The 14,194-nt window shown below is 39.6% G+C and overlaps 1 protein-coding gene and 1 pseudogene across 1 annotated transcript in view; one reads left to right on the top strand and one right to left on the bottom strand.

The window, feature by feature from the left end:
• RNF115 (ring finger protein 115) overlaps positions 1-14,194 on the top strand; it is a 49,421-nt gene that overhangs the window by 944 nt on the left and 34,283 nt on the right. The window lies entirely within an intron of this gene.
• On the bottom strand, positions 4,220-4,341 carry LOC111745521 (annotated as a pseudogene).

The raw sequence follows: 14,194 nt of genomic DNA on the forward strand, positions 1-14,194 counted from the left end.
AGGCAGGATGTGTTTCAACTTGGTTATTTTGGTTGTCATGCTGCCAGGGTTTTTTAGCACCGTCTCCCTTACCCGCCCCACCCCCCCACCCGCATTCTGTCTCTTCACTTCATGAAAAGATCCAGGACAGAATGCTGGGGACTGCATCCTCTGACATAAATTGGTTTTCACCATTTTCTGCCAGAGTATTAGCCCCTAGGGAGGTAGTGCTGTGGTCGTGAAGAAAGCGCTTTTGCAGCGGGCTAGCTAAAACCAGAAGTGGGTCGTGTTAGAGCTACTGCATGGAGAGCCACCCTGGTGAATGTTAATCTTTTCGTCAACTCTTTCTAGAATTAGTTCTGGATCTTTTCCTTAGAGGTATCCAGATTCAATCTTAAGACGACAGGGTGGCTGCCTAACAACTTCGCTCTATAATGCCTCAGATAAAATCTATAAGAGAGCCTACTAAAGTGTGTCTGAACGTCGTATGTCATAGAAACACAAATGGCGTCTCCTCTGTAAGCGCCTAAGCATTTTAACCTTTTCACCTAAAAGTTGTGCTATTTAGGTTTTTATGGCATTTTCTTTCTCTTTTATTAACCCCAACTTCATAGCTAGTTTCATCTTGTTAAAAATTTTAGCTTCTGTGGCCTAGGCCTAAAGTTTTGTTTTTTTGTTTTTTTTTGTTTTAACGAAAGGGTTTCTTAGGCCATTGCTAGCCAAAAAAGAAGACGGGTCTAGGGGCACGGAGTCTCAATCACCAGCGGGGGAGGAAGGACAATGTGCCCATGGTCTCCAGAGTTTGCAAGTATCTTTATACATCAGGGAGTGGGAAGGGGTTAGAAAGGTGTAAGCTGTTTGAAATCATTTGCATTACATTAGCTATAAGCAAAGGGGTGGGAGAAAGTGAAGCGGGGCCAGCTCTGGGATAGGTGCAGAGTCCACAAAAAGAAACGTCCCCTCCTGTGTGGGTTGGCTGTGGGCAGCAGTCCGGAAAGCCTACGTGTAAACACGAAGCAGGGATCAGAGTTCGCTGGTGCCTGGCTGGGATAATCTGCGGAAATAGCCACCTGGAAATTAATCTGAAATTCCATCAGTAGAAGGAATGTGGGCAGTCTCTTGTCAGAGCTGGTCCACGGCTGTTAACAGGCTAACTGTTCTGTGTCTTTCCCTCTCTCCCCTCTGTAATTTTAACTTTGAACCTCTCAGAATTTTCTTCTTGTCAGTCTACATGTAAACTTAGTTTTGCCTGCACTTTTTGCCATATTTCAGTGCTGGGGAACATCAGACCCTTCAGAAGTCTTTCACCGCAGGGAGGGAGTGTGGAATTTGTCCAGTGTGTGTGTGACCAGTGACATGTTGTTAAATGTGATGCCTTGTTGAATGTTGTGCCTTTAGGTCTTCTGGTCATTCACTTACTTGTCTGTAAGGGTGAGAAAACAGTCTAACTTTCCACAACTTATATCTTTTTTGTTTTTTTGACTAGTTGAAGTCCTCGCTACAGAATGCTCTTGAAAAGGATCATATGAAAGACTTTTTTGGGTGTTTTTCTAAAACTTAGTTTGATGCCCAGAGGTGAAATTATTTTTTTAGTCTGATTTGTTTTCTGTGATGCCAAATTTGTAAATTGAGGCCTAACACATATGGAATGGAATACATAGGTAAAAGGTTCTTTGCTGGATGAAGGTACTACCCAGGAATATGTGGTTTCTGCCCTTAAGGACCTCACAATTTTGTTGGAAAGACAAGACAAACATGGAAAAGTTAACGTAAGGTGAATGAGGATGGATAATACGCGCTTTAGAATTTAGAGAGAGGGTGATATGGTAGCATTTGTGAGGTCAGGGAAAGAGCGAGAGACAGGTTTGACATTGAGTTCTGCAGGCTAGCTAGAATTTAGATGACAATAGCATAGACTCAGGTAGGAAAAGAAGAATGAGTTGAGGAAGAAGGGAGAAACATTTAGTAGATCATAGTTATGCATTTTTCGGAAAAGGTGCACTCTGTCAGAGGTAGAGTTTTGATTCGTGGATTAGCCAGTGAGTTTCATCTTGTTCCGTGGCCATTTCTGTATCCTTAACCCGCAGTGTCCCACCTTAACCCGCAGTGTCCCACCTTAACCTGCAGTGTCCCACCTTAACCTGCAGTGTCCCATCTTGAAAATGCTGGTTGTGAGAATGACCAGGTCAGTAAGTGGCTGATTTACTGCGAATCTGTTTCTGCTACTGAAAAACCAGCTCACACACTGGTAAGTCAGTAATATGATTTTCAGATGTACAGGACAAACATTGAAAAGTTTTTTAAACTAATTTTTTATATAAACTTGGCATTCCCTCACTGTAAGTGCTCAGCATACATTAGCCACACGTTTTTTCAGCTGGACAAGTGTCGTGGGAAACCTGGATATCTTTCTGAGGATGGCTAGCCCCAGCTTGTCATTAATAAAGTTTTTCTTTGTCTTTGTCTTTTAAGAGAGTACTTTTGTGCACGTTGGATCACGGGACCCATTACCCCTGAGTGCTGTCCTTTGAACACATGAGGCTGAGTAGTGAGTTTTCCATGGGCTTTTAATGAGCTATCGCTAGGTAGGTTTCTTCACGCCATCTGGGAAGGCCTGCTTCACAGCCATCTCATCTCTTGCCAATTTATCCACCACATCGCACAGTCACAGTTGTGTTCCGTAGGACTGGGTTGCAAGGTTTTTACAACTCTCACTTCTCGCTTCTCCAGTCTCTAGGACATAGTACTGGATGCATCTGAAGGTGTGTACAGGCAATAGCAATAGCTTATCCGTTTGCCCTGAAACTACCCTTTTTATCCTTTTTCTCGTCAATCCTGCTACTCCGAAAGGTTCACAAGCCCAGCTAACTTTAGTGTCTGTATTAGAAAAAATAGTTTTGACTATAACTTCTGAGAAAAATTAGAATATGTCTGAAGCTCCATAGGTTAAGCCGCATTCGGTTGAATTAATTTGGTGAACACGCTCCAGCTAATCCTGATCTATCCACCTTAGTTTTGTATCGCTTTGGTTTGGATCCTCCCAGAAAAGAGAACAAAAATTTCATTGAGAAAGGAGATACTATGAAATGTGGGGAAACCATGAAGGGAATTTTACAATGAAAATAGTATTTAGTGGTACCATTATCTGTTAGGTTTCCAAAAAGCATCTCCATTCTAGAAGTGAATATTGATTTAGAAGTTTCTTTCTCTAAGAATGTTTTCCTACTTACAGTAAAAATAATTTCAATAAAATTTAGTGAGTACTAAACTTGGATTTTAAAATAAGAGATTTTAATTATATGGCCCGAAACACCAGAGTTTCAGCATTATATATGATTGAGTAAAATGGGATTGTATATTTTTTGATCATCAGATGATAGGAGAAATATTTAAATAACTTAAAATTATTTTCAAAAAGCAGAAGCTTCCACCTCACGGGCTTATCCTGTTGAGAGAATATGAGGTCAAAGCTGATGGAGTTCCTGTGCTACCTCGAGGGATGACTGGGCGGTACCACAGAGGGCTGTGTCCTTGAATGTAAAGGTGTCATTCTATCCCTGTACTCTCCCCTCCCCCCACTTTAAAATCAAGGCCAGGGAATATTCTTATGAGATTGAATGTCATCATTAAACAGATGAGATAAATCATATGCATAGTAAACTGCTTTTGGCATTCATGGGACTAGGTTGGTTCTTAAGTGTTTTATGGAGATCAGAGTATCTAGACCCAGACAGGAGACTAGTTTAACTAGTTTAATTAAGGACTGCCAGGGTATGCTCGCCTCTGTGGCTCTGCCCGAAGGAACTAGCAGGCTCGTTCCCTCTCCCACATCATATATCACCTTTGATCTAATAAAATGTCATCCTTGTCAGTAAGTAATGTTATCAAGTTTGGCTTTTTACCAGGTGCTCCACGAGTCATCATCATTGTGCTGTACTTGTAATGGCTCCAATACAGGAAAACATATTAACCTCTCTATGATAAGAGTAGCTAAAAAGTAGGTTTCTTAAGGCCTTTGTGACTCTTAAACCTCTAAGCTCACTGACCGTGCTTTTTAAGTAGCACGATTCTCAGAAAAGATCCCAGAGCTGCTTCTAAGTGAATTAGTAGTGTTGTCGAACTGGGGGAAGGAATTTCATTCATTCATTCATTCTTTCATTTTTAGGTGAGGCAGTCCTTGGTTGACCTCACAGATTGCGAGGACCTTGTCATTTTACAATCCCTTATTTTTTATTTTTTACGCCTACAGCAAGCACCTGTCTTCCTAGGTGGTCTCCCATCCAAGTATTGGCCAGGCCCGACCCTGCTTAGCTTCCGAGATCAGACGGGATCGGGCTTGTTCAGGGTGGCATGGCCGTAGAGGAATTATCTTTAGATTACCTTAAATTCTGCTACTGGTGACTTATCAGCTAAAAAGTCTACTTGATTATCTAGTACCTTACTGGTTCTATATAGCCGTTGCTTATTAAATATTTCTTGAATGAATAAGTGATATGAGTTGAATATTCAATAATTCCATTTAAAAAGTAGTGGCTTTAGTGTCGTGAGACGTTTAAAAGGCTTCAGTGATACGAAATGCAGGTGCTACCACATGACCTTTGGATATACCGTGTCAGTAAATGTGTTCCCTGCAAGAATCTAGAAGTAAGAAATATGTATTCTTATAGATAGAAGGCTAGTTCTAGTCTTGAAATTCTACTGATAAATAGACATGTATATGCTGGGAAAATCTGGGACTTTTCAGTATGGGGAAGAATAAAATTTTAAAATCACTACAGATGAAATTTCTTGTGTTTTTTTGGGGGAAGTAATGATTGGATGCTAACACTTTGCGTTTTTTTATGTTTAGTTGGCTTTTTATGACCTTTACTTTCAGAGAGAGGACGCTAAGGTCTTTTCCACAGCTGTTGTATTAGCAGAGGAAAGAAAGTATGGATTGCTTCTTATTCTCTATAGTCAAATTAGAAGGGGGTCTAAGAATAAGAAAAGCCTGTGGATTCTGTTTGTCCATCACTTCACAGCTTAGTTATGAACGGTAGAGGACATAGGACAGAGCAGTGGTTCTCAGCCAGGGGTAGTTTTGTTCCGCAGGAGATATTTGGCAATGTCTGTCCTCGTTTTTTGGTTGTCACAGCTGCTGGGGGAGGTGGAGGATTGATTCAGGAATCTAGCGGGTAGAGGCCAGGGATGCTGCTAAACATGCCACAATGCACAGGACAGCCCCCACAACAAAGAATTATTGGGCCCCAAATATCCAGCTTGCTGAGGTCGAGGAGCCCTAGAGAAGGATAAAGAAATAGTCGTTTCCTTCTTAAGTCAGTGGTGCTTAAGGTTTTGTTCTGATATTGCTTTGATTTCTAATTTTGGGATCCTGATGAGAATTTTTAGTAAAATAATGGAGACCATATAATTCTAGCCAAAGCCCTGATGGGAGGGATTGTTTAGAATAGCGGTTAGTGACTGCTATTCATTATAGCAGTAACTGTTAGGGTCACTTTCTCTCTTTGTGGTTACTGAGACCAGAGGAACTGGATCACTCCTCTCAAGTTTCACACTGTAGGGCAGCTTCTAAAAGAAAAGTATCCAAATTTGTTGTCAGTTGGGAATTAATTTAGGTGGTAACACTGTGTGTAAGTTACTGAGGCAGCTGGAAATCGTAGTTTGAAAATAAAGCAAAAAGCAGACAATCCAAACTTTTAGTTTTTCTATATAGCTCATCTAAGCATTAATCAGGTTTTTCTTTCTGTTTCTCTTGTAGCTTTTTGAAGTTTCATGAGCTCAGGACATTTTGTGCTTAAACTTTTAGTTTCTTCACACTGTTGGTGAGAGGGTAAAATGAAGTTATGAATCCTTGTTCTAATACCAGTTCTTCGTGTGCATGGCGACAAGTCATCTGACCCTGTCAAGTTTACGTTAGTGTATATCCCACCGTAAACTGATACTGAGGAGCCCTTACTGGAAGCTTGAATGAGCATTGAGAAATGGAGCTGATCATCTTTGAAAGGTAGTGTAGGAATGAGAAGTCCTTATTTATAGAGAAGTAGGGCCTTTGCCACATTAGAAACATTTTAGGTAGTTCTTACAGTTTCAAATACAGAAGTTTAGATTCTGAAAGATTAAAAAAATCTTTTTAAGTTCAATTGTTAGCAGTTCAAAGTTCCTTAGAGGGGTCCAGATGATATCAAATAGAAATAGTTAGTTGGCTCTGGTGATTTTAAACTAGGCACACTTTTCTAGAATGTTAGATTGCCCAGCCCCTTTTCCCAAAATGGGCAGTTTGGTTTTCCTTGAAAATCTTTTAAGATAGATAATCTCTCTCCACGATGATTTCAGGTGTCACTAAGTGTCACCTGGAAGTTCTTCCTAGACAAGGTATCTTCACCTCCTTGCGGCTTGCTTTGATGTGCAGATTTCTGTGCAGATTTGAATAGACTTTAAACCCAGAGAACCACCTTCCAGTTAAGATTTCATTACGTTACTTTCACCATGCTTAGAATTTACATGCCCTTTTCTGCCTTTTTCTGGATTAACAGACCTGCACGTGTCTTACAGTGATGCCCATCTAGCCTGGTGGTTCTCAAACCCATCAGACCCAGTGCCCTCTTTTTATAATAAGTATTTTGAAATAGTCCCTTTAGTGAAATGGAATTCATAGGTAATACAACTTTCCTACACATCATTTTTTCCCCTACACATACAGTTTAAAAAAATTTTTTTTCTAGCTGTAAGATAAAGGATAAATAAAAAGAAAATAATTCATGACAAAGTAATATACATTTCAATCTGTAAAACTCAGTTGTCCATAACAGGAAGATATTTGCATTGTAGGAGACATTGGCCCCAAGCATAGACGTAACAGCCACCAGAGTAGACTGTCATAAGGGTTATTTGCAACTTAAATACCATGAGAGGCAGACCACCAGAATGGTGAACAGTTCTTGGTAAAAGTACAAATAATGCACAGTTTCTCTCACTTTGTTCGGTAGTTGTTTTGGGGGGCATTTAGTGCCTATTAAAATTATGCAGAAAGACTTAGTATTTATATATAGAATGGAGCGAGGTCCTAGGCTTTGATGATTATAAAGATGCTTTTTCAGTACTTGTCTATATGAAGTTTGAGAATAGAGACATTTCTTTGTGCTGGAGTTTCCTATGATTGTATTGTCCGCACTGAGAATATCTTCTAGTCATATAGGAAAACATTTTCCCTTTTATTATTCACTCTTCTTTTCTCTCGTTTTTCACTACTTTAGTGCAGTGCTTTTCACATGGTGAGAGATTCAGTCTTTGTCCTTTAGATCTGGCTTTCTTTTCCTTTAGACAGTTCTTCTCTATGCTTTAAATTTCTCATTTCCTCTTATTATTGCCACTTCCTTTCCCATCAGTGTTTAGAACAGAGCCTGATACATAGTATTTGTTCAGCATTTGTAGAATAAAAGAATTGTAATTGTAGGCTTTTTCTTCTTGCCACTTTCTGCCTTCGAACATGTTGAAAATCATGGGGGTACTAGTGTTCAGAAAACCGAGCACAAACCTGTAGGCTAATGAATCAAAGGTTGGCTCCCAGGAATGGTCTATTGGACCACCTAGCATTAGTGGTGGACACAGTTGGAGCCTCTTGTGTTTGAATATGGCTTCATTTCTCTATCTGACAGTTTATGAGTAGAAAAGCTTCCCATAGTGTTACCTGCCCTCCAGATGAACAGCTGATTGGCCTTGTAAGCAAAGTTATTTCAGTAATCATTTGTAACTGAAGTTGTTGAATGGAATTTAATTGCCTCCAGTGACTCTTCTGCAATTTCAGTGGTAGTCTGGGGTATTTTATTCTCAGACAGATTAGTAAACTATTGGTTCCCTAATCATGATTTAGAGTGTCAGTTATTAGGTTCTGAACTTGTAATGTGGTCACTGCTGAATGTTTACAGGCATTAATGTACCTAGTTAAAGACAAGTTAGGTTGAGGAATGGAAATTTTGAACCTTGAACTTGTTGGTTTGAAAAAACTCTCGATTGCTGGTATAGTGTGAAAACGCTAATGGTACATTTACTTTTTGTTTAATAACATGTAAAAGGAAAATTTAGCTTTCACTGCTAGTATTACTTTCTATGTTTGAGATTAAAAAGTGGTTCAAAGTAATATTAATAAGTGAGACTCATAAAAGTATTTAATTCCCTAAATTTTTCAATCTTAATTTTACTCATCACTAAAATTACTGGTTTTTTATTCTGTGCCAAGTGTAGGTGCTGATTCAATGAGGGTCTGAGACTTGTTTTAATATTACATTAGAATTCTGTCATAACATGCAATCAGTATTAGATGAGCAGATTCAGAGTTCCCAAGGTTTTTAATCAGGTTAACAGGTGACAAGTCTGTCCCGTCCTACAGCACTAGTGCTATAAAAAGGTTCTTTTCCTGAGTATAATTGAATCTGGGTATTTTCTTTGGGAACACAAACACACATTCTGTATTTGTGAAGTATAGCGCTTTGAAATCTGTGTTTTATAATAATAACGTAATAGGCACTAGATCATACAGTAATGTCAATAGTCTGTTCGCATTCATTAACTATTTATCGGTGCCTACTATATTCCGGGAGCTGTTCTATGTAGTACTTGGGCTTTGTATAGGAAGATATAAACAGATTTATAAAATGTTAGGAAAAATATGTGGAATGAAGATTTAAATATTTTCTTCTTTTGACTTTGTGTTTAAACATTAAAATTAATGTAGCTATCAAGATTAGAGCGAATGCCTTTTTGCTCATTTTAGGTCTGAGCTATATTAAAAATGGTAGGAAGGGGTTTTCAGTATAAACAAACTGGCTGTGAGCTGTAGAACTAGTCATTAGCCCTCATTTTTCACCAGCCCTTTCTATAGGTGGTTTTATTGATTTTATTAATTTTATATATAAATGAATTTACAGGATTGTGTGGAAAAATGTTTTATTTTACCTTTTAAACAAATTTATCCTTCCCCACCAAGAATGCTTTCCTTTCAACAACACAGTACTTTGAATGTAGAACTTGGAGTATATTCGCTGAGTGTGTATGTGAATGTCGTCAGTTTAGGGGAGAAGACTCTGTCAGCCTAAGCTGAATGTAAGAAGGTCACGTTTCCTCCAGGCTTTGGTGGGCTACATCAGTACGTTAAACAGAGAACTTTCATGGCTGAAAGTTTTTTGTACAGGTTTTACTGAGCCAAAATGCTAGCCAGGAAAGAAGGCAGGTCCTGGGACACGAGGTCCAAGCCACTGGTGGCAGCATGGCTAGGCGGGGAGCATAAGCACGTCCTCCATGCACACGGGAGGCAGAGGCTTCTGGGGTTCTGTGGCGCCCGGCTCTTCTCTTTTGGATGACCGTGGACACAGCCACCTGGACGTTGATCTGGCGCGGCGCTCCCGCAGGCGTGAAGAGGAGCAGTCTTTCGTTGGCTGGTCCACAGCTGTTAACAGGGTAACTGTTCTGTCTCTCTGTCTCACTCTCCAGTCTCTGTAATTTAATTTAGAACATCTCGGAATTTTTGTGTTGTCAAGAGCTAAAGACAAACGTTTTGGATCATTTACTATTTTATATCTACGCCACTGGATTGTTCCCCTTCTTGCTGCTTTTAGTGTGAGCGAGCAAAACGCTATGACTCTTTTCTGGCTATATTGTGTTGTGTGAGGTTAACTTTGACGATTCTTGTAGTTTAGTCTGCTTTTTTTCTTAGAAAATCTGGCTTCTTGTCTAGCTGATCCAGCTTCTATCAAATAACACTTTGTCCCCTGACCTGATTTTCTGACTTGCTACACAATGAGCTAAAGAAGGTTGGCTGATTGCACAGCCCTGTTCAGCCTCCCTCATGATGTCGACGGGCCGCCGCGGCCGGGAGTGAAGGGGCAGAAGGCCGGAGGCTGTGCACGACGCCATTCCTAGGGGAGCGAGGCCATAAATATGAAGCCAGTTTTGTCGGCCTGGAACTGAGTCACAGCTCTTCAAACAGTATTTAAATTGTATAGATATCTTCGTATATCATTAAAACTGTGGCCTGATGTTTTCTTTATTTGTAAACTGGTTTTCTTCCTGGTTAATAGCCAGGGGAGCAATTGCTTCAAATTCCTTGAGTTCATGGAGGGCTAATTTAAAGCGCTTATTAAACTAGAGACTTTCTTTTGAGTGAGTGATGGGCCTCATAAATGAGCATGACGGTTGTTTTGTTTTCCTCAAGGAGAGTTGGAGAGAAAAAATAAAGACAGCATTAGTGTTCTAGGTTTGCCGGTGGAGAAACAGGTCTTCACAAAGACCAGGAAGGTGGTGGTGGGAAGGAACAGAACTGAGAAGTTCTATTTTCTTTGTTTTAGGGTTCGCTTGATGCTTTTGAAAAAGGAGGAACTGTAACCTGGCTTGAAAAGGGATAATCATAGGGGATTATGGAAAAAGTCTCTAGAAAAAAGCAGGGTCTTTGACCTAGAGATGTGAGTTGGCGTGAAGTTCAAGGTGTCTCGAGTTCTGGCCCAGGGGCTATGATGCATTTCAGCTTGTGCACCTAATCCTAATTAAGCGTTCCTGAACAGTTTTGCCACATGATACTCAGAATATGAATAAGAGAATATAGCTAACAGTATCGTGACCTTAGATTTTGACTGCCAGAAGAGACAGAAGATACTCTGTTTTAGATAAAATGGAAGACACTAAGACATTGATAGTGAACAGGTAGGAAAACAAAGCTATGGAATTAGGAAATGAATAATTAGTCTTTATATAATACTTCATGTACTGAATAAGTTTTAGATACAATTTCGCATAAAGTTCAAGGGTTTGTAAATTTTGTCATGTGGGACTTAATATACTAGGTCCTGGTTTGTGGCTCGTTGTTTTGCCCAAACCTCACATTTTGTGATAATTGATCCCTGGAAGTATAAGAAGGAAAAGAATGCATTAAAAACCATGTGGGGGCCTAAAAGAAATACTTTTCCTCCCATCTTCTAAGTTCTAGGTGGGCTAATACTCAAATTAACAGATGAACAGGAGAAAGTCAAATTATTATTTTAATACATGTGCATGGCGAATTCACATATACATGAAAATTCCAAAGACTATGTATATTTATTATTTTGTTCTAAGGAGGAAAAGAGAAATGGGATCTTAGATTTCAAAGTGAGAATGGGTGATTTACAGATAATTGAGGAAGAGGGAAACAACCTGGCAGGTACATTTTTGCTAGGCGACCCAAAAACCGAAGAGATGCCCCAGTAATCTAGTAAACATGCTGATGCTTGACACCTCCCTGTCTACCATACTTAGTTCAAGTTAGGCTAATGTGACTACGTTAAGGTTTCTTTCCTGAAGCTGGTTTTTCTATCTGAATCTCTTGGTTAGCGAAGAGGGAGAGTCGGACATTCATTTTGAGTTTTTTGTTTCTTAAAAATCAGTATCTAAGAAAGAGAAAACTTTTAGTCGCTTTCAACCACCCTTTCCCTTTTCCTCTATTTCAAGTGCTTTGCGTTTTCTTGTGCTGTTCTGCTAAGCGGGTAAGCAGCAGGACTAAGCTGTGCTTAGGGAGATCTTCCTAATTCAGACTGTTAATGGTGAACTGTTTCTTCTTATGGGTATTTTAGATGGAACAGGCAGTGGAACATCTGAAGCAGTTCCTTCGGGTATGCCTGCTACTCGGGTATCTTTACTAGAATTGAGTACAGTAAATTTTCAGACTTAGGGAAAAAGCAGCTTAGCTTTTTGTAAACAGTTGGGCTCCTCTTTCCAGTGATTCTGGACGAATAACTTAAGTTTGTTCTTTTCTTTTGTTCATGGATTGATAGAAATGACTTCATGAAATTAGTAAGATTTTGTTACTGTGGGGGCTGTATACATTGGCAGTGTTGGGGGGTGTTGGTGTGAAAATTTGATGTATTAATATTCAAGCAGAGGACGTATAATGGGTGCTTAATTCACTAGCATCCTTGGTTTGCCCTGCCATCCCTCCCCCGCCCCCCAATACAAACCCTTTATGGTTAGAATTCCAAACTCTGTATTTATATTTATCAGAATGATACTAAGGCCAGGGCCTGAGTGTGGAGGCGGAGAGAGACTGGTTCCTGTTTCACCCTTTTACACATTCTCCTTAATTCATGGACATTTTCCCAAATTGGAGTTTAAGAAATGTAAAGTTAGCCATCTTCAGAAGTGACCCAAGTGATAAACACTTAAAATCTAATCAGGTTCGAATCTCAGTGTAGGGCATGACTAAATTGCGATTGTAATTAAGAAAATAGCCTAGTAGTAGTGTTATATTCTATCAGGAGAAAGAATGCTTCTGTTCAGAGGTTTTCAGTTGGTGGTCAGCAGTGAAGGAGTACAAATGAAAGAGGCAAACATAAACTGCTTTCACCCGTACTGCCCAGCGGGAGAGAAACCCAGGTCCTTGATTTTGAGGATCTGGTTGATGCTCATATTGGGGAGCCCCAATGAGGCTATCCTAGCATGATGACAAGCTCTGTATCCACTTGTCTTATTGCTCTCTGAGCCTCTGATTGTTTAGCAAGTGATTATAATCTGGAATGACTGTAATAGCTATCTCTATGAAATGTGTACTGTCTAATGTGCCAGTCACTGGATTTTACAAACATCTTACTCTTTACAACAATACAGAAGTGAAGCAAGCGTCTCCATTTTACAGATGAGGAAATTGAATCTCAGCAAAGTAATGTGACTTCCCCAAGACTTCATATCTAATAAATGAAATCTTGAGGTTGGAATTCGGGTCTCTTACCCTGAAACTCTTTCCCCTATGCCATGATACTTTTCAGGTAGATTTGCTTACTGAGAAACACTGTGCTGAATGGTGAAAGTAAGTGGGCTACTCAATAACTCTTTTTCATTGTAATTAAGTAAATTGGCTTTGTGGGTTTTACATATATGGCCCCTGCATTTGGTTTTATGTGAATCTTCTAAGAGACAGGTCTTTTCTTGGTCTGCTAAATTGGAGATCTGAGCTTGTGAGATTGAAGGTTTCAGACCCTGGGGTGTAAGGGGGCTGAATGGCTGCTGAATTTCCCAAGGCCTCAACTCATTTGGCCTCGCCACAGACTTTCATTCAATCAATAGAACATTATATTTCCTGTTTTTTTTTTTCTCTAAAAGCACAGTTATTGCTAATCAATGTGGTGTAATGAAAAGAATGTGTTTCTCAGATCTATTTTAATCAGTAGTTAAAATATACTTTTTAAAACTATGATAAGGCAGTCTAAAGTGTATTCTTATCAGCCAAAAGCTTGATATTATTTATTTAAAAGAAAGATTTATGGTACAGTAAGGGAGCAGAATTTGCCACCTCAAAACGTGCCACTTTGGGATGTTGATTATTTTAGGGTGATTAATTTTAAGAAATGGCAGACATAGGGGGAGCCCTGAAAATCAAGTAGAAGTTAACCTTTGTAAAAGGACATTTCCACTTGTAAGGTGTGTCCTTCACTGTACCAGGCCTGCTTTCACTGTGGAGGAGAAGGCTTGGGTTTAAATCTGCATAACAGTCTAAGCCTTGTTTACTTTGTTTGTCCTGGTAACTTCTCACAGCTGACTCTACCCCCAGCATCACCTTTTGTCTTTAACTGTGAATGTGGAGTTGAAGGTGGTGGCTGCCGCCATTTGGGGTGTTACTCAGGGTTCCCAGATCTCTCCCACGTATCCGGGGGGTATGCGTGTTATTAAACTTTATGCTGTTTCTCTCTTACTAATCTGTGTTAATTTGATTATTCGTCCAGCCAGAAGAACTTGAAGATAAAGGATAGTTTTTCCTCCCCAACATGACTGAAGGAAATAGAAGCTGATGTAATGGAATTGTTTGGTTATTTGAATTAATATTTCTATAGAATAACAGAATGTTAAGTTTTTTCCTTACAGAGATTATTTTTTAATGGGTGAGTTAGGTGATATGCAAGTAAACAAATAAATGAACAAGATAATTTTGGATAAAGATAGACATGAAATTTTGTTTATTTTGTAGACCTCCAATAAGAAAAATTCATTTGTTGTGAATGCAGGAAAGGAATTTATCTGCTGAGGTGGACTCCCCATTGTCAACTGAGGGCCCAGATTTTACAAATATTAAAGAGTCTGGCGGCTGATTACTGCTAGGGGCTTATCATGTACTCTGTATATGGGAAGAACCCTACACTGAACTTGACTTCCCGTGCTCTACCCTGCTTGTTTACATCTGAGTCAGCAGCCGGGAAACCGG

This window comes from Pteropus vampyrus, unplaced genomic scaffold, assembly GCF_000151845.1.
Source record: "Pteropus vampyrus isolate Shadow unplaced genomic scaffold, Pvam_2.0 Scaffold6, whole genome shotgun sequence".
NCBI classification, from domain to species: Eukaryota; Metazoa; Chordata; class Mammalia; order Chiroptera; family Pteropodidae; genus Pteropus; species Pteropus vampyrus.